This window comes from Gymnodraco acuticeps, unplaced genomic scaffold (genome assembly GCF_902827175.1).
Source record: "Gymnodraco acuticeps unplaced genomic scaffold, fGymAcu1.1, whole genome shotgun sequence".
Taxonomy (NCBI): domain Eukaryota; kingdom Metazoa; phylum Chordata; class Actinopteri; order Perciformes; family Bathydraconidae; genus Gymnodraco; species Gymnodraco acuticeps.
Window position 1 is genome coordinate 2724705 of NW_022990590.1, and position 24135 is coordinate 2748839.

The window sequence follows — 24135 nt, forward strand, 5'->3', positions numbered from 1 at the left end:
ACAGTTCCTACCTACATAATAAAATATCTCTAAGTTAAAAGGATGTAACCTTATTTGATCAACCTCAAACAGAAGCCGTTTGTTCAACAGTATTATCCCACTTAACACTTGTCTATTTCGTTTTAACCTTTATATATACAGTCTATGATTTTAACTTGGAAGCTACGATTAGCATAGTTAGCACCGATGTAGCTACCACTAGCTTACATGCTAACCCAAGCCTTACCATTCATTACGTAGCTGATTAAAATCATTAACACATAAATAAAGCACTCGAATTTCACTTACCGCATTCATGCACCGTCTGTTTTAACCGCAGAGCGAGTCACAATAGTCCGATATATAAGCATGAAGAACAAACAACCACGGCCGGCTAAAAGTTGTGTTTCCTGGATGAGCTGAGCAGGCAGAGTCCCTGTAGCTAGCTTCACGGAGCAGGTAGCAGAGAGACAAGAACTGAAGCTAACAGTGGCAGTCACTTCACAGAGCCGTCACTCAATGTGACCACGCCCTAATTTATGCACAAACTTTAAGACCTAATATAAATAAAAAGGTCGCGTTAGAAAACAATTCACTCACAGATCCATAATCATGAAGGTGGAATCTAACTATATCGATAATAAAATGTATGGAGCCAGGGGTAGAAACATGTTTTTTTCTGCTGTAAAATTGGGCCTTTTAACATGGGGGTCTATGAAAATTGCTCCTTTCTGAAGCCATCGCCTATCGGCCAATATATGAACTGCAGTGTGTGGCACTTCCGTATTGGCTTCCCGGCTCTACCCCACAGTTTGCCGCTTGGCTTGGGACCCGTTATCGTTTGCGGGGTCAGTTTCCGTTACGGCCTTGTGTGGCCAAATGGGCTAAACGAAAGAGAAAAGTTGCGGATACAACCGTTTGCGTTATCGTGTAAACTAAATAGTCAACTCTATTTGTTTACTAAATGCTTTTTAACACCGGTGTTGTCGCTGATTAGCCCGTGTTGAAGATGGGTGGAGCTCAAACGCCCAACAAGTGGTCGATAGAGATGTCAATAAAAGACTCCCTCGCGGTTCTTTGAAGGAGGACTAATGAAGCATTAAGTGGCAACACCTGTGCCATGATCAGGTTTTTACAGTAAGAGCAGGTGAAAGGTGAATTTAAACAGTTAACCAATACACTAATGGATTTTACATTGTGTCTTGGACGGAGTGACAAACTATCAAGTAAGCACACATAGCTTTAAACTCGTTAGAAAGGGTTGTAATGTTTTGGGCACTGTTTAAAAGTCTTATGTTGTCGAAATATTCGGATTAGACGGGTTCTTTGTTCAATTTAATTGCTCTGCAGTAGCCTACTAGCTAACCGATAGGTGGCAAAGAAAATAACGTGTCTTTATTTAGCTAAATGATATCTAAGCAGCTGTATGTAATTCAGCCATAGCCAGTTGTATTATTTACACCTTGGCTTTTCCTTCTGTGACATTTCGAAATGCTTTCTGTGCAAAAGCTCTACTCTCTTAGCACCATGGTTGTATTTTCCTTCATGTAATCCTGCCTTTGCTTGACCGCATAGGGATTCTCATGAAAGCTCAACAAAGGACATTTATTTTAGACTTAGATCCAAAAAGGGAGTCCTGTTGATTTCCATTCTAGCCCTTTAATTAATCAGGGGCTGATTTAAAAACCAGGATGCAAAGTGAATGTAATTACTAGCATGGTAGGATAAGCAGCAGTGCTCTTTGGTACTGCAGGACCAAAAGTGAAAAACAACTGTTGTCACTTTTGAAAGATTTGAAAAGCTGTTTTTGCCTTTCACCTAAGCACTTCTTCATAGCCTTTGGGAATGTGTTTCACTGCAAGTGGGTATTTAGAAATGACACTAAAGTTTTGGAGAACTGAACAAACGTGTCACCTAATTAAGACCTGGGTGAACCTCCCTTTAGTGGCGCGTAATGATCCCAGGACCCTCTTACAGGACTTGTATGACTTATCTCTTTACAGAGCTCTGCGGGTGCATGCAGTGGCGCACATTGGCAGGTGAGAGGCGCTGTAGGGCTTGTGTGTACAACCCAAAGTGAAAGGGGAGGAGCAGCATCAGGAGAAAAGTGGCCACACGGCGTGCCAGCCCCGTCCAAGCAGTCGCTTACATCTCAGATCCTCCGCCACGCAGGGAGCAGTGAAAGACGCGTATGCCAAGTCCTGTCCACCCCACTTGGCGACGAGCAGAGAAGCGCACAGACAGGCTACTTACCGAGCAGCACACAGCCGCCACCGGAGCATAGTGTTGTTCCTTATGCTGCAAAATGCAACAGCAGTCTTTGCGGGATAAAGACAGCATTCATACATAGGCAGCTTCGTTGCGAAACAAGGACAAACGCCGGGGGACAGGAGCAGCGAACGGCCGGGGAGGTAAGCACTTCTCCAGGCAGCGTAGGTGGAAGCAGCCACCACGCTGACTTTATGTACGCTACATTTTGACATGTTGGCAGGAGTTTAGGCAGGCACACGGGCACTTGTCCTATCATGAATGAATGAGAGGAGGATCATCAGTGTCACTGCCACCCCTTAGCTGAGGACCATAGCCTGCCAAATCGTGTGTACGGAGCTCACGTTGTGCGCAAGCGCTCCTGCAAGAAAGAAAAAACTAACTTCACATTTCAGACTTGTGACAGAAACTGTAAAGCTTAGGGATATGGTAAAGTAGTGGTCAGTGTAAAGGTTGGCAACCAAGGACAAACTGATAGTGGCTGTCACAGCTAACATTTCTAAAAAGCCTTTTAAAAATGGAACTTGAATCAAATCAGTTAATATAGTATAAATATGCATTTAGATCATTCATAAGTAGTAAACTATGGTGCAAAATGAAGCAAGTACTAACACATAGAATTTGTGGCATCAATTTTGGTTGCATGCTTTCCCAAAATAAACAATTCCATTAATATCACAAGTGCATAAGAAGGCATCTTATTGCATCCTATAGTGCTGCACTCTGCAGGGTGTCTCAAGTGTAATTAAAACAATTATATTCTTATATGATACAGATATAGGTGTATAACTTGTAGCAAGACTCATCCTCCAGACAACAAAGCATTACTCATCACAAGTCCCATCTGCTGTTACAGTGAAGGGCTGTACCCTTGGCAGTGTGAAGGAGAGCGCTGGTTGTAAAGGATGCTGTGCCTTTCCATGCAGAAAGTTACAGATGAATCCAATCTATTTAGAAAGGCTCCCGCTTTTTCCATGACAAGAAGCAGCATTTAGTTTGTTTCTTGGCAAAAGAAAAATATATTGATGAAAGAATGAGTTTAGCTGCAACTCATTCATATTATTCATTGATTAACCGATTAATTGTTTGGTCTATAGAATTTAAAATAGTGGGAAATGTTTAACCCAGTTACTAAAATTCCCAGGGTGATGTATTTTTTGAAAAATCTTGTTAAATCAGTTCCAAACCCAAACATATTAAATGTAATATGGTGTAAAACACAGAAAAAAAGAGCTGGTATAATCTCTTACATATTTGAGAGGGTAGAACTGTATTTAAACTGTATTTACTGCCATTTTCTTACATGAAAAGATACATTAACAGTTAATCGATTAAAAGTAAAATTGTATTATTTCAATGTACTAATCCTTGCAGATAGTTGGTACTAATCATAGCATCATCACATTTAATCTGTAGATTATCAACTCTCATTCCTAAAGACACACTTGTCAGTCCTCGCTGGTCTTGGCACTGAAGCATGTTTTTAAGAGCCCCTGCATGAGTGTGTTTACTATACAGTATACAAATAGATGTACTGCCACCCAGCATGACTGTATGTGTTCTTTTTTCTAAATTGATGTACCCCGGTGTTGTTACTTCATTAATGGGCTGAACACGTGGGCTGAACACGTGGGGTATGATTAGGGCACACTTCCCCACTGATCACATTTGAAAACCTAGCAGGCTGTTGCGAATCAAGGCAGGGATTAAGGGCTTTAAACCTAGTCCTCCCTGAACAGAAAGGGAGCCCTGCACTCGTTGAGGTAAGACAATGCGTTTGCCTCAGAACCGGGGCCATTTAGCAGGGGTGTTCTCACCTCATCTGCTCCGTACGATGGAGAATTGTCTCTGAATATTATTGAGAATAAACACTTGCTGTAGAAGGATGATTACGCAGCAGTAACATACAGAGGCGTACGTGTCAAGATACACAGCGTTATTGTTAGGCAAGCCTCACCTCTGTGGAAGCATGATGGTTTCTTCAGTCTTTCACAAGCGTCTCTGCAATAAGCTCAATCAGGGATAATCCATCTTTATCAAACGTGATTTAGGTTGGCCCGGGGAACCGCTTTGGCCCGAGGAATTCATTTTTGAAATAACCCAGAGGCATTTATCCTATTAGTAAAGGCCAAGTGAAAAACGACTCCCATTGTTATGGTCAGTAGACTACAATACTGTAGCTCAAGGCCGTTTATTATTATATGTATTCACAGGTTTTTTTTCGAGATAGCTAATTTGCAGGGTACAACATCATAATTTGATTGGTGTGTGTTATTGCCGGGCTGTAGACACAGGCAAAGGATGTAGGACAGATGAAAGCTGTATAGTATATTTCTGTACTTGGATGAAATTGTGATCTGCTGCTTTTGCCTCTGGTGATGGACCATACAGTAGTCTGTAGTCCAGAGAGCAGAAGCTGGGCCAAGCTCCCCAACAAACATGACCACAGAAAGCCAGGATCTCAGTGTTTTCATGTAACATCAGTCGGATAAACATGGTGATGTCTCGGCATGTGCAAGGCAGCGACTTGGATGAGATGGGGCCATTTTCACTGCATTCAAGAATGCACATTTATAATGCTTTTGTTTATTTGCTCCTGCACTCCAAAGAAACATCATCTTCAAAGACATATACTGCCATATTCGTTCTATTTCAAAATGTACAACATTTACAGAAATTAAAACTTATATAGGCTACTTAAAAGTCTCTGCACATTTATGTTGCGTATAGTATACTTTTAATACAAATGTAGAGGTCGAAGGCCATTCCCAGATGACTCTGCAAAGATGCACATTTGAGCATCGGCACAAAAGTAAAGGCTCTTAGTTGTAATTTCTTTGTTTTCCACCACTGAGATGGCTAAAATATTTTTTCAGAGCAGGCAAAACATCCAAAGAGCTTAAACACGCAAGGATCTCACACTTCATTTTAATTGAATGTGAGATCCTAGCGTTTGGAAGCCTAACTTTGTGTGATTGAATGGAAAAGGTTGAGTGTATCTTGAGAAAAAATGGTCATCACAGCATTAGGTGCAGTATTAGCCATTTGAACTGCTTGAAATGTCTGCAGTTGAATAGCTGTATTGCTTTATATCCTATTTGTGATTTTATTTGAACAAAAACCGTACTGATTGTACAATACTTGTACACATCTACTTTTTATAAAAGGAGCAACATTTTTCTTAAGACTTCTATTTTTGTACAGCTTCAACACATTAATTAATTATTGATATTTAAGGGTGCTGGTTGGTAGATGTACTTTTTGGATAGAAGCAGGCTTGCTAATGTATTTGCCTTTTTTGTTTTCAGTCGCTAAGCTAACTGGCTGCTGGCTGTTTACCATACAGAGATGAGAATGGTATCAATCTTCTTGTCTAATCATTTAGTTTTAACCCAGTTCTCAGACATAGGGTAAACAGGGCTTTTGGCTTTGGACTGTGCAGGCCTTAATGTAATTATTTGCCTATTCACAAGATATACTTTATAATTTTAAACGGTCATCCTGAAGTGGTGAAAGCAGCAGTGAAATGACAGCAGGACCATACTTGGATAATCTGTTACCTGTTGGAGAACACGGGCACAAGCTTTACACGCAGTACGCACGCAGTCAGTTAATTGCTCTGAAGTGACACAGAAGTAAGCTCAGTTTATCTCAGTCATTTAAAAAGATCCAGTCTCTCATTAATCATGGTGGCTTTAAGGATGTCCCGGGCATGTTTATGAGCATATCAAAGGTACCAGGCTTGATAGCCAAAGAGTAGAAAGAATGCTTGATCCGTCTCGGGTTGGTTGACTGTGTTCAGCTTTGGTATCAAGATGATGAAGGGTTTTTTAGTAAGAGGAGGATCGTATATAATGTTCTTCTAAAACAAAGGAGATTGAGGCCATCTTTTTTTTGCACATGCTTTCAAAGTACCACCTGTTTATGATTTCTGACTGTAAAGTTCAAAGTTTCCATTGACACTGATTTCTAATTTTATTTCTGCAGTTTATTGTTGATGTAAAAATGTTAGGATGAATTATTTTCATCTCTATGAATAGTGCAGAGTCAGTGTTTTGCTTCTCCACTGCAGCCTTTCTGATTTCCATTTTTGTGGTATGGTGGCAGCAGAGGTTGCGCTAGACTTTTTCGCTGCCCGTCATTTTGACGGACAGGATCGGAAAACTTCCGTCAAAATCAAGAATTACCCGTCGGCCTTTACACAACTCTGACGAGGGGGGGGGGGGGAAAGCATGCTCGTGAACTGTCAACGGGGGGTGGGGGGGGGGGGCAGACAGTTCACATGCGCCGTTTTATGCATGGCTGCTGCACCTCGCGGGAGCGTGCACAGCGTAAAGCCAAAACTCACAGACATTTCAATGATTTGTACGGCACAGTTAGGTTTGGAAACGGTATAATTTCCTTTTTGGAAGGCATGCATAACACGGCATAACACCGGAGCCTCGCTGCGGGGAAACTTTGGCGCTGTTCCGAGTTTGTTCTAATCTGTCAAAATGACGGACTGCTTTCAGATTTGTCCGTCATTGTTAAAAAAAAATCCGTCATAGACGGAAAATATTCGGTTAACGCGACCTCTGGGTGGCAGTGATATCTTTGCTTTGAATATGTAGCTGAATATTTAGCATTCGAGGTTATTACAAAGCATAATATACTTGCTAATGTACTGGGGCAAACGCTGTGCTTCCCAAGCTCTTTAGAGATCAGTGAACTATGAAAGGCCACCTCTTCAGCTGCCCTCTTGAACACAGTCACTGAAGGGCTAGTGATGCTGGTATCATATTTCGAAAAAGCTTGCAGTTTCCCTGTACTGAGACCCAAATGGTATCGGAATGCACTAAACTGTGACCCTACTACATCTGTGGAGATTTGACCTTGTAGTAGAACATTTTAGCTTGTGCCTTTTTTATAATGCTGTTTTCATGTGGGTTTTAATTCTAAAACCAGTGCTGGAATTGGGCCGGTACTCACCGGTACGCAGTACCGGCACTTCTGGTTCTGACCCATGGAGTACCGGCACTTCTTGCTCAGTACCGGCATGCTGGCGGTACTCCGGTACTCATGCACCGTGCCAGTACTCAACACTCTCCCGCCGTTCTTATTATACATCCATATATATATATACAGCCGCCCGGTACTCAGTAGATGCGTCATGAGGTGCCGAACGGACATTCTCATCGCTCTAACCGCTGGAGTTTCACAGCGGCTGTCAGCTGTTTACTCCTGTCATTCAAACAGAACGTGCTGGAGAGGGGGCGGGGCTTATCTTCTCCATGTAAATACTGTGGTGGAAACGACTATGTCAAAATTAACCTATTTGACCGTGATTTAATAGTAATACACGTTTCAAAATAATAATAATAATGCCGAAGTAACAACATACTGAAAACTGTTAGTAAAACCATGTTTTAATGCTTTACAATTTACATACCTAGATGCACGTGTGTTGTGTTTATGCAGTGCAACTCCCACCCAGTGGGTGGCTATGTAGAGTGATAGAACAGAGCAGGCACGCCCCCGAGAGAAGGAAAGCAAGTCACGTCACAAATGAGCATTTCTAAAATGTTAGAGTGGATTAATAAAAGTGCAAAAAGACAGCGGTTGTCGCCGGAAGAAACTTCAAATACAGAGAATGCTGTGCCTGTGTTGGAAATTGTGTCTGATGGGGAGCTTTCTTTGGTTGATCCTCCTGCTCCAAGTTCTAGTGCATTAGCATTAGCACTAGCTCCGCCGCCTCCTCCAGAGCCTCTAATGTTAGCTGCTGCTAGCGCAACTGCCACCACCAACACCGGGCAAAGCGATGCACCTGACTGCTGGACAACGGACCAGGTGCAATATTTTTGCAAGACCAATGCATGGCTCCTTCTTAAAGATAAGAAGCTAGGATGTCGGATATGCAGAGATGTCAAATCTTTGGGAATACACACTGGACAAGGACTGAAACTGTCAACTGAATGGGGTGAGTGTGCAGTGTCTCATTTCGGTGTTGACAAGGCCAAACAACAAGCTAGCCTGAGAAAAAAAATCAAAGAACATAAAGAATCACAAGCCCATGTAAAAGCTGCTGACATCCTTACATCTGCTTCACGTGAAACTATTCAACATCAAGTGCAGTCTATGCATAAATCTGAATTAGACACCACTATCAGAGTTTTTCGAACGGCATATAAAATTGGCAAACATAGCCGGCCATTCACAGACATGCCAATTGATTTGAATGTACAGAAACTGAATGGGCTGAACGTGGGCAGGGTTTTGCACTCCAATAAAACCTGTGGCGAAATCATCGACCACATAGCTCATGAGCTGAAGAAAAAAATGGCAAAAGACATTACAGAAAACCAAAGAAAACTCTGTGTTTTGGTCGATGAATCTACCACTATTAGTGGTAAAACGGTGCTTGTTGTGTGTCTACGCTCAGCATTAGCTGATGCTGAGCACGAAACGTTTTTTTGGGAGCTGATCGAGTTGGATGGAACAACGGCTGATGACATCACAAAGGCGTTAATGGAGTGTCTTGGAAGAGATTTTAACAAGGACTTTTTAGGTCAGTGTTTCGTTTATTTTGCATGTGATGGGGCTTCAGTCATGCTAGGGAAGAGAACAGGCGTTGCTACCCAGTTGTGTAGTAAATTCCCAAGCCTGTTTGTGTGGCACTGCTCCAATCATCGTCTAGAGCTGGCAGTTGGGGATGTGGTCAAGGAGGTCTCAGGGCTCAATCATTTCCAGATCTTTTTTGACAAACTCTATTCCTTGTTCCATGCCTCCCCCAAAAATCAGAGGCAGTTAGCGCAGTGTGCGCAAGCAGTCGGACAGCGTCTCCTGGTGATAGGGCGTGTTTTGTCCATCCGCTGGGTGGCTTCAAGTGAAAGGAGCGTCAGAGCAGTCTGGGAAAACTACCGAGTGCTTCATGATCACTTCACAAATGCTGCAAACGACACGAGCAGGGATTCCAGAGACAGAGCAAAGTACAAGGGCCTGGATGATGTGCTCACATCTGCAACGTTTGTCAGCAATCTGGGACTGATGTACGATGCGCTCACAGAGCTCAGCGACCTCTCTCGGCAACTCCAAAAAAGAGAGATGACACTGCCTACAGCAGATAGGCTCTTAACTCGAGAAATACGAGTTTTTGAATCCATGGTCACCATGCCTGGCCCACACATGACTACAGTTCATACAGCTCTAGCTGAGAAGTCCTTCAAGGGTGTTGCCCTGCGTGAGAATGGCAGGCTTGTACAGATTCATGCAGGTCAGTTTTTCCGCAGTATGGTAGAGAATCTGAGACACAGAATGACTTCCACAACCTCCTCTCATGTCAGCACAAGAGAAATCCCATTACATGGCCGGGAGGCCTGGGACAATCAGCTAATCCAGGACATGAAAGTTATCCATCCTGGAAGTTGGCCTGAAGAGGAGTTAGACGTACAGTATGGGGACGTAGAGGTGCTACGTTTGTGCGAAGTGCTGAAAGTGGACAGAAGAGAGACTGTTCAGGGCTTTCGCGAATACAAGGAAACCAGGGCATCCCGTACACCTGCTGCCATGGAGCCTCTACTGAAAGCAGTCCGAACCATCGCTGTCTCCACTAGTGAGTGTGAGCGGGCATTCAGCTGCATGAACGATATCCTTACTGCAAAAAGGAATGCTCTCTCTGTCAGCCGACTGTCCAGCCTGGTTTTCATTAAATGTAATGGACCATCACTAGAACAGTTCAATCCGGAACAGTATGTGAGGTCCTGGCTGGCAAAGGGAAGGAGAAGTGCTGATGAAAGAGCCTGTCCAGCTCCAGCCCCTGATACTGATGTCCCCAAGGCCTTCTGGAGCCTTTTCTAACAATGTGAAGTATATTGCAAAGCAGCTCACCCAGTGAGAAGACTTTTGGCATAATGTGCCGATTTGTACAGATCCTGGAGATAGAAGGACTTCAGACCAACCAGGGAGTTATCTGATCAGCTTGGTGTTCAATGTAACTCTTTACCATGGCTCAGACTTTGTTACTTGCAGTTAGTTTCTCATTTTAGATTGTGCAAATTTTGCATTTGTTTTGACATGTTCTTTGTTCATGCTCTTTATCATTTTTCTGAGTTGGAAAGTTAGATTGCATCATAGTTTACTTTATACATATTTGTATTCTTCAGTGGTGAAGTATATTGCAAAGCAGCTCAGCCATGTGAGAAGACTTTTGGCACTTTTTCGTTTTTCGTTTTCTGAGTTGGAAAGTTAGATTGCATTCAAAATGTACAGAAATACTTAATTTTGTTAAAGCTTTTTATAAAAAATGCTTCTGACCAGAGCTTTGTTTCCTTGTCATTAATGTTGAACACCACCAGAGGGGCTCTCACCTGAAAGGTCTCTGCTTCATGTGTCTTCAGCAGAAGATCTAGACTTTGATTGCTATATTTTCAGTTAATATTGACCTTACTGAGCTTTAGCCATATCCGCTGCCTATCATAAAAAATGTTAAGTACAGTGAACCTTTCTAAAATATACAGTAGTAAAGAGACAAACCCACCAGCATTATAGTAGCCAAATTCTTGTTTGTGGGCTGTATATATAAAATTGACTTGAAAAAGTTGCTGATTTTAGAGTACTGGCACCTTTTTCATTCCAATTCAAGCACTGTCTAAAACTAAGACATTTCAATAAAATTAGATCAAACTTGTTAAATCTGCTATTACATTGTAGCTTGTTTTGTGGATTGTAACAATTATTGGATTGGATTTTATATTGCGTGACCATTTAAAGCAGGGCCGTATAAATTATTGACCTCTGCTTAAAAAAACTAAAATCACAGCCCATTCATTTCATTCTGTGCAAAGAAAAAGCAACCTCTTAATCCAGATATCTCACCATGACTCTCGTATGCATGCACAGTAGGGGTGTAACGGTATCCGTATTCGTCCCGTACCGTCACGGTTCGGACGTCACGGTTCGGCACACGACGAATACGCCACACGACGAATACGCCTTTTTTTTTACGAGTGGGAAAAAAGTCTCATTCAGGGCAGTATCCACTACACTATTTATAATCCAGGGGGCGGTATTGCGCCTAAAAGCTGTTTGCCAGCCGCCCTTAAATAACAAATGAACAAGAAGAAACAACAACAAAACGAACAAAATACAAGAAGAAGAACAGTTAGTATGGCGATTTCAGATAACACACAGGAGCTAGAACCCACCTGCTTCTTTTAAATCAGCTGTGTGGGAACATTTCGGGTTCCCTGTGGACTACAACAACGATGGAGTGCGCGAGTGGTGGATCGGACGAGGACGGTGTGTCGGCGTTGTTCAATAGCGGTGCTGTATGCTAATGAAACACGCCAAACATGCTAAATCATATCAGAAGGCATCAGCCAGATTTGCCAATCACCGGAGCCCGGCAAAAGACAACAGCAGTTCAACAGCTGATCCCCGCTGTTTTTAAGAAGACAATAGACATGAAAGCCGTGAGACCAAAATAAATAACGGAAGCTTTAACCTCCTCCAGCTCCCCCGGGAAGATTTATTTATTTTTTTTAAATGTTGAAGTTAAAAGCATCAATCTGGTGCACTTTGAGAGCAACATTAGGAGATCTATGGATACATCTCTCAACACCCAGATGAAACAGAACTGGAAGCAGATTTCTTTTTCTTAATGAATATTTGACAAATCACTCCCCTTTAAACTGTATTCTTCTTTATTAATAACAACTTTTGTTTACTGTCATATAGTATTTTATACCTGTTTACTTTATTCTCTTGTTCTCTTGTCAACTATAATGATCATATAAAGATGTGCCTCCTTTACCTCACTGGTTGTAGAAAAAGCTTCTTATATTCGTTAGCATAGCTAGCTAACCAGATGCTAATAACAACAAAGTTATTGACTGTATGATCAGTCTGACAGATGAACAGATGGCCACTGGGCTTTCAACTAAAGACACAGCCACGCAAAAACTGCGGCATGTGTACGGCTCCTTATGGGTACTGCCGTTTCTGAAGTGCTGAAGCAGCGTTCTGGTGCTCTCCGTCAGAACTACACCCCAGTCAGTCGAGACATATACCACGTGATGACACGTTAGGCTCGTGTTGTGTTCAAGGACCCTGACCTTGGCCAGGAAAAACAGGCACTCGCTTGTTTACATTTTTTGCGGTCTAGATTTCTTACATTTTTTGCGTGTGTTTATAAATGACCTCGAGGGCCGTACCAAATTGTCTCGCGGGCCGTATATGGCCCGGGGGCCGGAGGTTCCCCACCCCTGATTTAAAGTATTTCTTCATTTATTAAATATAAGATATATAACTTGTAGCGCTTTTATTTTTATAAAATAGAGACAAAATCCATCTTCCATTATCATTAACTTTTTTCAAACCAATTTGCTTGAAAAAAATCCTACTCAAACTGGCTTGCGATAAACGGCCTTGATGTGAATACTCTTTATTGTATCCATCAATTGTGTCCGGCGCTATATGTGCACATTTATAGAGAGCTGTGCATTAGCCTAGTATTACTATGTAATGACAATACAAGTTATTGAAAAAAAAGAATTGTGCATTATTGTGTCCTTTATCATTTCTATGTTGTTCATCAGGTCTGCTTTCAAGGAAGAAAAGACTCATTAGGCCCCGAGCAAGAGCCAGGGCCAAGGGCCGTACTTGTCGGATAAAGACCCAATTCCAAATGTACCCATAGCTTTAACCCAAAGTCATTCCATGTGGTGTCTTGACATATTTGGTTTCCTGGAGGGGAAATTCATAGTTAGCCTTTCTGAGAAGAAAAATTGAAAACATTAACATCATTTTAATAGCCAAATTCACTTGACATGTCGGGGGAAAGGGGTGAGGATTTGGTTTGGACTCGGGCCTGTGAGGCTTCATCTCAGGGCCCCTGCAGTCTGTGTGGTGAGGGGCTCCACAGGGGGCAGGTTAAGCCTGTTAGCCCCTTATGATGACACTGCAGGTTCGCTCAATGGATGGGGGAGAGAAGAGAAAGAGGTGGACAACTGAAAATGGTTTCTATCTTAGCCCATCACCACCGCCGTAACTTCTCTCCTGGTTAGTTTTCACTGCAGCCTCTTAAGCCCGGCTGCAGGAGTATTTATGCTCTGCAGCTTTCTGACAGCCACAGCTCCCCTGGTATCTCTTTTATGAACCATAGTCCTTTTTTAATAAGGTCTACTTTACTATCTTATCTCTACTTTGGAATACACATCATCTATAATAACATCTATTCTAGTATAGGCCATTAAAAATGCAGAAAACATGGAACATTTGTTGGAAGTGCATTGGAAAGAAATGGATGTATTATGTAATTTATTTGAATTTGCCTTGTGGAGAGAAGGGAATTTAGAGAAATACCTCCTGGGACATGTTTTGAGGTGTAATGTTACATTCAAACCAGCTCTCTCAAACCAAACTTCAAATTACTTCAAGAGGAAAACAAATTTCACCGGTCACTGAAGTCACTTGAACTCATTTCCCCCGCCTTTCTTCTCAGAACCATGGGAAATTACAATCAAACTATTTGAGATTTGCTCCTGGAATTTGAGTGGTTCCACTCCATAACAATAGTACACAGTTTATTTGCTGTAGTAATTCTTGAGTGTTTTCGCCTTGATTTTTGTCATTTGTCTTGGTACTCACAAACAAGAAATGGTAGGTTTTTCGTTTGCGTGCTTCTAGTAATATCTCTGCTTCTTTATCCTCTATCTATCATGTAGTTTGTTTCAAAGCCATCTTCCTACTCCGCGACTGTAAAACTCTAAATCAGTTATCTGCTTTAAGTAATGAATATGTAAATAGTTCACATTTTAATGGAAGTATACATAATGGAGAGTTGCAGCCATGTGTGATTTGCATACTCCAACAGTGCTAGTTGAAAGGTGGCTTTTGAGTTAACAGGATACATGAATCATGTGTTCGCAGGAGGTGTGATATGCATCTGTATTCTCATCCTATTTACAATCTGTTTACTTTAGCCTGGATGTGTTTTTCCAAGGACTATAACAGCTTATAAAATGTTGGCTTCATTCCCAACCACCTAATGCTTTGATGCATGTACTCCAGTGCTGATTAATTCATGGGGGCACTAGACCTTCCCTGTATAAATACCTTCAGCACAATGACCAGGGTCATTAATTGTATTAAATAATAAATGCACGACGTGGTGACAAATAATGAAAATGGGCTGTTTTTATTTGCAGACTGTTCCCTCAATGCCTTCGTGCTGTTTGTCAAGGAGGTCCAGCTGCTGCCATTTAAAAAAAAATGAATGATGTCGCATTCCCTTGAACTGGATGTCAATGGGTCACAGAAATCTCAAAATGGGACTGTTGGTGAATAGGGGATTGCTCCGACTGCTGCCTCTGCTCAAATAAGAATCCCAGTTACTTGGCCTCTGATTGACTTCCTTATAGCTCATTGGAGTGGATTCATGCTTATATCTGCAGCCAGGGAAATGAAGAGTGAAAAATCAGAGAAGTAAACTCCTGCATGGACAGACATGAAGGGCAATGCTGCTTAGTCTCTGTGCAGCTCATATATTTTGTGTGTGGCGGTTTCTTGTATTTGAAGACGCACAGATATTTGGCCTTGATAAAAGTGACCATAATGTTAATAAGACAGCGGCTGAAGGTGGCATTGTAAAGATATCTTTTGTCATTGCCTTGTCCGTGCCTGTGGGCCCCGTGTTTAAAAAAAAAAGAAGCTTTCGCAGACTTTTCTATTCTAGAATTTGCAGTTTTAGGAGTAGACCATTGATTAATTTTCCCGCTATTATAACAAATGTTGAATTTTGAGACAATAGCTTCTCCTGAATGATTAGTGCACTTAAAAAGGGAATGAAGGCAATGTGAGAGCAGCACGTTTGATTATTAATGGTGGGTCTCTATCTCTCAGGCCCTAATTGGTCTCTGCTGATTGCGGAGCGTTCTGATTAGGAAATGCCATTTAAAATGGATGTGTTTTTCACCGTTAAATAGCTCCTTCAATCAATCGATAATTGCATAGATGATTTATTGCTGAGGCTCATTTGGACTACTTTACAATAATTGCTTTGGTCCAACTTTTTCTGTGTGTCTTGTGTATAAGAGATATCAGCTTCTTGTGCCAATACATTGAAACCATTGCTATGATAATGTGTTAATGCTGTAGCTCAGCCTAAAAAGGATTTCACAAAGTTTCAAGGTTCCACGTTTATCCATATACTGAAAGATGACTGTTTTCAATTTTAGGCGTTATCCGTCTTATTATGAAGTATTTATCCATTATCAGTTACTGTCCCTCCATTTTAAATATCATTCTGTTGTGATTTTTCGGACTCAATCTGCATGTTTTTCATTATAGAGATAGGCCAGTAGTAATAGGGAGAGGAGACCACATATACATCTGTGTAGTTCATGAATATGCTTTGTGTGGAGTTAATGGAAAACATGCCTTAAGTTCATGGCAAAGTAAAACACATTTCCACTGAGGATTCAATTATTTTACTGGAAAAAATTACCTACGAATTTTAGGTTTTGTTTGGTTTTAGCTTAGTATAATACTGATATTTATTTCAATATATTTTCGCATTGAAGCCATGCTCTGTTGTGCATTTATGTAGCATACTATATATTAAGGAGTTGTATTATGAGTAGGGCTGTCAAACGATTACAATTTTTAATCAGATTAATCACAGCTTAAAAATTAATTAATCATGATTAATCACCATTCGAACTATGTCCAAAATATGCCATTTATTTATGTATATTGTTGTGGGAATGGAAAGATAAATGAAAGAAGGCGGATATATCCATTTAACATACAGTATCTATGTTTATTATAACATTTGTCTGCGTGTCAAAATGAAAGACAACCCACACACCTATCAATCATCAAACCGTGTAGGCCATAAGGTGAACCCTGTTATCGTTTCATCCCGCTCCACAGAAGTGGAACTACACAATCTTTAGTTCATAAAAAAGAACGAGTCATGCTTATCCACCAAAAAAAAGTTTGTCGCTAAAATTCCTGTCAATTCTTCTAGGCACGTAATTATTGGCTGAACTAGTCCCTTCAAAGCGTAATAATATCTTGGTCAAAAGTAGTGCCACGGTCCGTCACGTGATCGTGCTACACCAATTGGGTAGCTGCATATACCGGTATCAACAAACAGATTTGGAAAAAATGGCGACCGCCATGGTTTCATCGAGTAGCGGGGACGAGGAAAACGCACCAGAAAGTCTCAAAAAGTCAAAATGATCAACACACAAACATTGTTACATGCATATTACGTCTGTGAAGCACGAAAAGGTTGAGTATTTTACCAATACAAGATGGAATATGTACAGGACAAGCTTACAACGGTGGCATTGATTTTGAAGTTACAAATACAATATTATCATATTACAATAATAATAATAATAATATATATATATTATATATAATAATAATATATATATATAATAATAATCTATATCTATAATAATAATCTATATATATCTATAATAATAATCTATATATATATAATAATAATAATCTATATATATCTATAATAATAATAATGCAATTCATCAAATTATTATATGATGAATGAGTAAATAAATGAATCAATGGTCATTGGTATAAGTACTGCATTTTATTGATCTAAATTACTTAACGTAACAAGTTAACCTTCTTGGACGCAGCTACTATGTATGAAATCAAGTCATGTTTATTGTAAGAGTGCATTTAACGTGTACAGGGTAACAATAACAACAGACAGACAGACAAAAAGTCCTCAGTCTAATGGAATAATCCACGAGCTCAGCCAATGAACCTAGCGATGCGAACATGGTAGTCCAGGAATGTTGTTGGAGCTGGAGTTGGCTGATAAACGCTGCTAGCCAATGTTGATTCGATGGTCAACTCTGTTCCCAGATAGTAAAACCTCTCACAAATACCGCGTATATAACGCAAATACCTCGGACTTAGTGATGTATCAAGACATATGACAAAACATGACATAAAACAAGCATACAGCACTGTTTAGAATCCATTTGGTCTGGTTTAGCGTAACCATGTAGGCGGCCATCTTTCACTTCTGTTGACAATATGCAGCTACCCAATTGGTGTAGCACGATCACGTGACAAACCGTGGCACTACTTTTGACCAAGATATTATTACGCTTTGAAGGGACTAATTCAGCCAATAATTACGTGCCTAGAAGAATTGACAGGAATTTTAGCGACGAACTTTTCTTTGGTGGATAAGCATGACTCGTTCTTTTTTATGAACTAAAGATTATGTAGTTCCACTTCTGTGGAGCGGGATTTCTTTTCTAAAGGACTTTTCGAGGTTCACATTGCGGCCTAGTGGGGTCTTAATTCATTACGTGTTTTCTATCAACGGGGGAGTACTTCAGGAAAGTCGACAGGGGGGCGGCGGCGGCTAGTGGAGTACTTCGTGACCACAGAGTGTGAACGTTGTGATCAGCTGTTTTAGCGCAGTTCTCCAGTGAAGGAGGGGGGAGGGGGGAGGGGGGGGGAGGAAAGTCTCCCTCCACAGCCGGTTGGCGTAGTTTTGGCACAATTCCGTTGTACAGACCGACGTTAACAGCAGCCCTGTCTGTGCACACGGAGACCGACTCTGTCGTCCGGTGATCTAACCGCCTTCTGGGAAAGCTTCACAAGTACGTCGGTACGCAAATGCGCTTTGTGACACAAGTGACGGTACGCATTTCAGATTACGCACATAACCTGCGTACCAGTTATGTGCACCCCTGTACTACAGCAAAAGTATTCTCCGTAGGGACTTCCTGCAACAACACCACGCCGTTATCAAAGATGTTCTATTGAGAAGACGATCACTACGTGACAAAAGTTTTCAAAACCGTGGCTACTGAAATCAATCTTACTAACTGCTGTCTGTGCAATTTACTCCGCGAGTTGGCAGACTTTATTTTGCTTACTTTAACATCATTTTTCATGGTGGGACTAAGCCATTTCTTGGTATGGGTGTAGCCTACCCCAGCCATACCCTGGCGCTGCCACTGGTGGCACGTATGGGGCGGGCCATTCTGCACATGCATTAAATGCGTTAAATATTTTAACGCAATTAATTCAAAAAAATAATTACCGCCGTTAACGCGATAATTTTGACAGCACTAATTATGAGTGTTATTGTATTATAATACCAATGTATCAAATGACGAGAGTTAAATGGCAGAACATGGTGTATTTAGGGGTAATATTCATTATAATTCTTAATCATTTGTAATATATGCACAGTTGGACACTAACTTGTATTAAGCAGCGATACATAAACAAGCATATGTGAGATATTATTTTTTTTAAACTCAGTGCAACTTCATTTTCAGCTCCATAAATTAATGGTGGAAAGAATTGGTTTCATATCAGCGGGCTACTGTCTTTTATCATCCTCTCGAGGAAGATTTGGCAAGCTAGCTGTTTCCATTCTTGCACAATCATCACAATGGAAATCCAGACTTTTTTTAAGAGGTAAGATACATGACTTCTTCCACCATTTTTCATCTTAAAAAGAAAAATGCAGTCAAAATGATGTTCTACAGACTATTAAATCGGACGTGAGGTGTGTGACTTGGAAGTAGAGTCAGCAAAACATGATGAATGAGCATTTAATAACATTTCACTTTTGTAAAGGTTTGACGCTCTGCTTTATCTCAGACATGTGGTGCTACTCTGCAGCCCATCCGGAGAGCTGTCTATAGCATCGTGCATTATTTTGAACGAGAGCAGATCCTTCAAACCTTTGAATTGTTTTTTGAAAAACTACTCAAACTATTTCAACTGGTACATTTCCCAGAATGACTTTTGAGCAACCCCAGAGAGGGTACATGCCATTTTCAGCTGTTGGCTTAATGTGCAAGTCGAAAGAAAGCACAGTAATCATAATGAAGGCAGACTGAACGGTTCTCCAACATAGAACATGCAGGATTCACAGCCATTAAAGTTCACATGGCCATATTGCATTCTGGTTTATGGAGGCTGCTCTACAGAGGACAAGTTACATCTGTGTTCTGATAGATTTCTATTTGTGTCTAGAAAGAAATCCTCTTGCTTTTTTTGAGTGGATTCTGCTAAAGCTTGTTGTTTCCGCTTGTGTTTATCTGCAATGGAAATGTCATCTACATTTTAATACATTTGAATGAGAAAAATAAATCACCAAAACATCAAAATGATTCCGACTGATTCAGGCCTTTGTCTGCAACATTGATCTTTATTTCTTTCATTCCCTGTGATTAAGTCAAAACTCAAAGTGTAAACCAGGATATGTCTGCACTATTTAAATAAGAAACACCCTTGTACACCAAACAACAGTCTTTCATCCAAACGCACACAAAGAGCTGGATGTGGTGACTTCCAAAGGCTGCCACCGCAGAGGAGTCAGATGATCACTGTTTTTTTTTACAAACACCAGGGCTGTTGTTGCGTACGACAATGAGGGCCTTTGAAGTGTCATCTCCCATGCGAACCCTCTCCTTTGTCTTCATCTTAAAAACAGCAGAGCCTTCAGTTTTGCATACAATTATAGTATTTTCTTTTGTTATAATTTTTTTTTTTTTAACCTTTATTTAACCAGATAAAAAGCATTGAGATAAAATCTTATTTGCAATGCTGACCTGGCCAAGAAGGCAGCAACGTTACACATAACACATAACACAAACATATAAGATACAGAGAACATAACTAAGAAAACAATAGACGAAAAAGCAGTCACTATATTGAGCACATTGGGACAGTAAGAAAGGTGCACTACTTATTACTGCAAGAGCAGCTGGTGGTAAGGACTTCAGACAACTTCAATTTAAAACATGCTGTTGAGACAAGTGCCCTCAGTTTGAGGCGTGATTGAAGGTCATTCCAAGACCAAGGACTATAATAAAAAATACTTTTCCCAGCGTCAGTCCGCACAGCAGGAACCTGGACACTGGATCTGAGGTTGTAAGAGTCACAAACTGGAGCAAATCTGGCACATATGTGGAAGCTTACCTAAAATGGCTTTATACATTAATAAAAACCAATGCTGCATCCTACGCATACTAAGTGAGGACCATCCAGTTAGGCTATACAGTTTGCAATGATGAGTCCTATAGGGTGCATTTGATATATATCGCAGTGCAACATGGTAGAGTGGGTCAAGTTTGGCCAAAACAGTGGGACAGGCAAATCTATAAATGGTATCACCGTAGTCCAGCTGGGACAGGAATAAGCCAGAGACCAACCTTTTACGGGATGAAGTTGAAAAACAACATTTAAGTCTGTAAAGGAAGCCAAGAGTGAATTTCAATTTCTTTGATAGAACTTCAATGTGATGTTTAAAGTTCAGATTACTGTCCAACCAAAATCCCAGATATCTGTAGGTATCGACAAACTCAACAGAGACGCCATCAAGGGTGTCAATGGAGAGGCAAGAGGACGCTGACTAGGGAGCAAAAAGCATTGCTTTGGTTATCTTACTGTTCAATAGCAGTTTAGAATCAAGAAGTGCATGCTGCAGCGTGATAACATCAGATTTTACTTGGCGATTCATTTGCTACAAATCCCTGGGAAATGTCCCAACTATAACCATATGGCATCAGTTTGACCTTTTCTGTTAGCAAATGATCTGCCGTTGACCTCTGATGTTCTCCCAGGACTGTTGGAGAGTTATTGAGCGTATTCCTCTGTGGAGTAATTTATCTGTTCTCCAGACCAAAGATTACACTAATAAATCTCTTGATGCAAATTGTTCCACACTTGAATGTTATTTTTCTCATCATTTTGAGTGAAGGGATGCCTGAGTCTTCCTCATTAACAGATGGCTGGCATGATAACATTAGGGCCAGATTTATAGGCATTTTAATTTCATTTGCGTTCTAAAGCCTCACCATATTCACTAACTGTAATTGTTTCTGCAGGTATAGACGGCAATACTCCAAAGATCTAATTTGTCTGTGATGAGCATCCCCATCCACCGGAGACCAAAGGTACGGTAAGATATGAAAAGCTCATTATCTTATGTCTCAATAAACATTTTATTATGCCACAGGCAAACCACACAGGGAAACAGAAGCACAATAAAATATGAGTCAGTCATGTTCTGCCTCATAATTCTATTGTGTGCCTGTTCTCCCATAGAAACAATTTTGGACAAGTGTCATTTTACTAACATTATTGTTATTAAATGTATCAAAATAATAATGAACGGAAGTCTTGTATAATGTGACAAATTCCACTCCAATCTCGATGCTCAGCACTTTATCCTTATGATGCATCTTACTGGGCGTTCGTGTACATGTTCTATGGTGTTGGCCATGTTTAGTGGGGGGTTGATCATCTGGAATGATTAGATATATGGCGTAATTAATTAAGCTTGACTTCCCTGCCGTGTCTACTAAATGAGCTATGTCTGCCTTTTTGTTACTCCTGCAAAAACCTTGCAATTCTGATAGCATGCAAAACCAAATTGGTCCCCTAGCAATTATGGGGTTGAGTCTGATCTTGGGTCATTGAGAGATAGGATTACTCCTGGACCGCAGGACCCCAGGAATGTACAGACCCCTCTGGTGTTCTGCTCACCGCTGATGAAATGGAATTGAATTAATGGGGTAGCCCACTGCGAGGACTGATTAGAACGACGTACTGCCTTTGATCCCAGAGCGAGGTGACCGGGTGCCACAGGCACATGGGGTTGGGGGTTGGTCTTTGTGTCTGTGTATTCGTGTGTGTGTGTGTGTGCCCGTCCTGGGTCAGTGCATCACTGATAAACAGGACTCATTATGTGTGCTATTTGCTGCTGGGGTTCAACCCTCACTGGGGGGCTTCAGGTGTTAAAACATTGCGTAGTGTTTTAGTGTGTGGCGTACCATGGCCCATGTGGTCCTAAGCTGCGGTGGTCCATCCTGTTCTCAGTTTTCACGCTGTAGCAAATGAACTGTGCTGCATACATTTTGAAAGGCTCAGCTGCGATCACACCTGCAGCTTGTGTTATGTAGTCTGGAATATAGTACTCGTGTATAGGATTTCCTGTGAGGCTTCAGTGAATAACTCACAATAAAGAAGGAAAATCCCCAAAATAATTGTTTTTTCACTTGAATTTACAACTTTGCTTAAATGAAAGATTATTGTGGTAATTCCTGAAGTATGAGAGTTGAAGAAGACCATTTGGGCACAATCTTAGGCCTCTGTACACCAGGGAGTCTGTACCTCAGCCAGTAAGTCAATAATATACTCTAATAGAGTTGCAATGCTACGTTGATCAACAGAAAAACGTTTTTTTTGTATACTGTAAATCAATTATAGTCATTTACCATGAATGCTTTCACTAGAGATGTGTGCACAGTTCTCCCAATTTTAAAGTTGTTGTGGTGTTTTTTTCATGACAAGCTTTTTCACCTTGAACAGCAGTAACACCCTTTTGTATTCTTATAACACTTTGTACAAACTAACACAGCATTTGAGTATCCCCAAACTATTCTCACCTCAACAGTGAAGCAACAACATATCCAAATAATTGATAACCCAAATGTATTGTGGGATAATATTACAGGTTGTAAAGTTAGTTTTGGCATTGAATTGCTACTCTGTATTATTATATTATGGAGAGTTTCAGCCGAAAGTGACTCTTAATTTGTAATGTCTCCGAGTTTGTTTGCATCTGGAGGGAATATAACAAGAAAAGTGTTTACATTTCAGGCCCCACTATTTGATACCCTGCGTTCAGCCCGTCTACTTGCTAATCTAAAATGTCTGTGAGAATATCTTATGGCCAGTGGTTACCACCGCCGGCTGTAAATTGTCACCATCCGTCTCCGTATTCCCATAAAGCTCAGAGTGGTTTGGGTTTTCCATTAGTTGGTATGACTGTTCTTACAAAACAAACAAAAATGCATCCATTTTTGCTTGGAACAGGACACAGACTAGCATTTTCCAGCAGCCTTGGTGTAGTTATTTGTTGCAGAGCCAAGGTACAATTCTGTTTTAAATTTTAACTTAAAAGAGTGTGAGTGATGCAGAGTTTGTTCAAACCACTCCAGACATTGTGGTGTGAGTGTGCCCTCAATCACCACCCAGAGTGTGAGAACAAGAGGAAAGAATATCGTTTAAATTATCGGGAAAAATAAAAAATCGCCTGCCAAACCTGCCTCCTGAATTTAAGTTGCAACACAATACGATTTAGTTTTTTCTTACCACATACCTTGGGAAGTAATGGTCATCATCGCCCATTGTTTGCCCGGCAGTGTGCTGTTTATGTTGGGCCCCCAGACGGTAAGCTGGGGCTGTCTGTTGAAATCATTCTCACGGCTACCTCGAGTAATGATAGATGACAAGCTTCTGCGAGGAGGAAAACAGGTCTCTTGGTAGCACGCAGAGCCACTCAGACAGAGGTGCCATCAGCTGGCAGCCTATACCTGCTAAACTGGTTGTGGAGGAGGGTAGGAGGAGGCGTGGATAAAAGACCGGAGGGGACTCCAGCACCTAATGAGATAGAAAGCGACATCTTTCCTGTTTAGGAGTGTAGTAAATTATATTGAGGCATGTGCAGTGACTCCTTCTTGTCAGTAAACAGTAATATATTAACCAAGTAGTCACCTTTTTGTAGCTGAACATGAAAGTCCCTGTTTTGTGCCCGTCTTTGACTTTGTACCGAGCATTACATTGTTATAAGTTCATTATTAATTGTATGTGTGCGATGCATATTCATTGTGCTAAGCACCTGTTTGGGAGCGCTCTCTGGAACATTAGGTGCAGGGCCGGCATGTCATATGCCAACCATGATAAAATGAAGGAAGTCGTGTACGATGGTGTACCTTTTCCTTTTTAAAAACGGTAACCCAAGAACTGTGGAAGCCATGAAAATCTACAGCAAATTGTGTGCAAATCATGCCATTGGTTTGGGGACTCCATTCACTGACAGACCTTGAGAAC

At 41.0% G+C, this 24135-nt stretch overlaps 1 protein-coding gene across 3 annotated transcripts in view; it reads left to right on the forward strand.

Moving 5' to 3' along the window:
* Positions 1-2102: 2102 nt before the first annotated feature.
* LOC117554280 (kelch-like protein 29) overlaps positions 2103-24135 on the forward strand; it is a 217804-nt gene continuing 195771 nt past the window's right edge. The window contains exons 1-2 of one of the 3 annotated variants that reach the window (XM_034228635.1): positions 2103-2390; positions 21126-21199. The gene's annotated coding sequence lies outside the window, so the exon portion shown is untranslated. The remainder of the gene's footprint in view (positions 2391-21125; positions 21200-24135) is intronic. The other 2 variants (XM_034228637.1, XM_034228638.1) reach the window with 2 other exon arrangements.